Here is a 3,227-nt window from a genome sequence, read left to right on the forward strand (position 1 = left end):
ATAATTAAATTAATATCAGACTAATTAATATTGGGTTAATTGCGACCGCCTAACCATTATACTTTGGGTTCAGTCCTACAGCGTGTCTTCTATTGTGACCCCAGGCTGATCAAAGCCGTATGTGCTTGTCCCGAACCACTACTTTACAACCAATGTTGGTTTGTTTACACCCCGTAACTTAGCAGTTCGGCCAAGGCACTGATAGACTTATTTTTGAAAGCCTCATCTAACCATGAGGCGATAATTAAATTAATATCAAACTAATAAACAAAATAAATTCGAGGAATGGGCAGTAAATAGTACTGCCCATTTCTCGAAAAACTGTTGTATATACTGCAACCAACTCGCAATGGATAAATCTTGATTTGTAATTTCTCATATAGAATTATACTGAACAGAAATTATATGGTCAGCCAAACTAGCTTCAGTGAAGGCGCAATGGCCCAGTGGTTAGGGCAAGCGGACTCGCGGTTTCGATTCCTAGACTGGGCGCTGTGTGTGTTTATTGAGCGAAAACACCTAAAGCTCCAGCAAGGGGTGGTGGCGACCCCTGCTGTACTCTTTCGCCCCAACTTTTTCTGACTCTCTCTTCCTGTTTCTTGAGTAACGCTGCGATGGATAGGTGTCCCGTCCAGTTAAGGGGGAACACATACGCCACAGAAACCGGGCCCATGAGCCTGGCTAGGCTTGAAAAGGGCGCATAAATAAATAGAAACATAGCTTCTACTTCCATTGTGTGGGTGATAATTTAGTTTATTGGGGTGAGTGCGTTAAGCGGTGATAAATAAAAATGCGACGTTAATATCAGTTCGAATCTGCTTAAGTACGAGGGTGAGTCAAAATTTAATGCCATTTTGTTTAGGACAGGAATAATTACCATCACAGGAACATGTATCATACATCAAAATGAAGCTGGTCCTCTGTGGATCACATCCCTACTTCTCAACATAGTCACCGTTTCTCTCAATAGCAATGCTCCACCTTCGAATGAGAGCATGTATCCCTACCCCGTAAAATTCCGTTGACTGTTCTTTGAGCCACTTTTTCACTTCCTCTTTACTGGACTATCATCTCTTCGGCCCCATGAAAGAGGGTTTGAGAGGCAAACATCATTCCAGTGATGAGGAAGTGAAAACTGTAGTGAAGAAGTGGCTCAAAGAACAGTCAACAGAATTTTATGGGGGCAGAGATACATGCACTCATTCGAAGGTGGAACATTGCTATTGAGAGAAACGGTGACTATGTTGAGAAGTAGGGATGTGATCCACAGAGGACCAGCTTCCTTTTGATGTATGATACATGTTCCTGTGTTGGTAATTATACCTGTCCTAAACAAATTGGCATTACTTTTTGACTCACCCTCGTATTTACAAGTCAGAACGTGCTTTTAGCGTATTCGAACTAGTGTTAACATTGCATTTTTAATTTATCGATCTCAACCTGATACGAAGATATATAATAACAGACGTGACAGATTTGCTATGCCTCTGGTTTCTCCTCACCCCCAGCGGATAAATCTTTCGCCTTTTACTAAAGATTTCCGTGGGGAGGAACATTTTAATGAGTCTATAGACTTATTTTTGCAAGCCTCATCTAACCTTGAGGCTGATAATTAAATTAACATCAGACTAATTAACTTGGTTTCACAAACTACAGGTCCCTGGGCCCTCGAACGTTGTCTATAAACTTATTTTTCTAAGTTTCATCTAACCATAAAGACATTAAGATAGCAGGTCGTGTGTGTGTTACGTTTATCGCTATAAGTTTTTTAACGGTTGTGATTTGGGGAAGATTTGGTTGCTATTTCAAGCAATTCAATGACTGTCTAGAGCAGGCATCGGCAACCATTTTCGAGAAACGATTTGATGCTTACAAAAATTTTTTTAAACGTGGTCCTGTGAGCCGAGAAATTTTAGCAGCCGTTTCAAGGTGAAGGTCGATTATAAACATCACTGATAGGTACAAATATATCCAGTTTTATTTAGTCAAACCTTAATATTTAATTATTAACACATCGACTAAAATATTTATTATAATCTACTAGTTATTTATATATAAAGATATTTAAAATTTGTTGATCATGAAATTAATTACCTATATTGATTTATATCTTCTAATCAGTGTTTGTTTAGTCAGATATTTTGTATAATATTGAATGTCAAAATGTGTGTCAGTTAACTCTGGTTTCTCCTCACCCCGAGCGGATAAATCTTTCGCCTTTTACTAAAGATTTCCGTGGGGAGGAACATTTTAATGAGTCTATAGACTTATTTTTGAAAGCCTCAACTAACAATGAGGCGATAATTAAATTAACATCAGACTAATTAATATTGGTTCAATTGCGACCTCCTAACCGTTTTGCCTCGGGTTCAGTCGCACAGCGTGTCTTGTATAGTAACCCCAGGCTGATCAAAGCTGTATGCGCTTCTCCCTAACCACTACTTTACAACCAATGTTAGTTTGTTTACACCCCGTAACTTAGCAGTTCGACCGAGGTACTGATAGACTTATTTTTGAAGCCTCATCTAACCATGAGGCGATAATTAAATTAACACCAGACTAATAAACTCGAGGAATGGGCAGTAAATAGTACTGTCCATTTCTCGAAAAATTGTTGTATATACTGTAACGAACTCGCATTGTGCCTTTCTACAGTCAGGTTTTGTTGTAGAATGGCAAGTTAAACGAACATATTGATATGGAGGTCAGTTCAGAAAATAAGAGTGCTCGTAGCCTGGTTGTGGCAGTTGGCGTCAGGCAGACGGCTAAAGCTTTTGTTCTGCCAATTTCTGGAAAGATTAACGAGTTTCGAAGAGACCTCTGCCCTTTTCCGGTCAAAGAAGGGTCGAGGAACCACCCCTTTAAAATGCGGGAGCTGTGAGTTTGTTGGACAGTCGGGAACAGAGCGAGTTGGTAACAGGTAGTTCTGCCGGAGACAGTGAATGTGAAAGACATACGCAGAGGACGGTCAGCCAGGAAGGTGGCGAAGGCAGCTACATCGTTGAGAGAGACAGACCGGGAATGTGAGGGATGACAAGCGAGAGGAAGACAGGCAGATAGGATTAAGAAGAGCTGGGAGAGATTACGGCGAGAGGGCATGGCTGTTCGTAGCGGGAGTTTGTAAACGAAGAAATGTAACTGTATGTGTTGTTTATGTTTTGATGTGAATTGTGTTAAAAAGAGTTGTTAAAGGAAAGAACTGAGTTGTGTTAAAGAAAAGAATTGTT

General features: G+C 40.1%; 2 non-coding genes across 2 annotated transcripts; both read left to right on the forward strand.

The window, feature by feature from the left end:
• Positions 1-1,482: 1,482 nt before the first annotated feature.
• On the forward strand, positions 1,483-1,607 carry LOC115224611. The gene has a single exon (XR_003882888.1). It is a non-coding gene; the product is annotated as a U5 spliceosomal RNA (small nuclear RNA).
• Positions 1,608-2,175: 568 nt separating this feature from the next.
• Positions 2,176-2,300, forward strand: LOC115224604. Its single transcript, XR_003882881.1, has one exon. It is a non-coding gene; the product is annotated as a U5 spliceosomal RNA (small nuclear RNA).
• The last annotated feature ends 927 nt before the right edge of the window (positions 2,301-3,227 follow it).

Source organism: Octopus sinensis, linkage group LG25 (assembly GCF_006345805.1).
Source record: "Octopus sinensis linkage group LG25, ASM634580v1, whole genome shotgun sequence".
NCBI classification, from domain to species: Eukaryota; Metazoa; Mollusca; class Cephalopoda; order Octopoda; family Octopodidae; genus Octopus; species Octopus sinensis.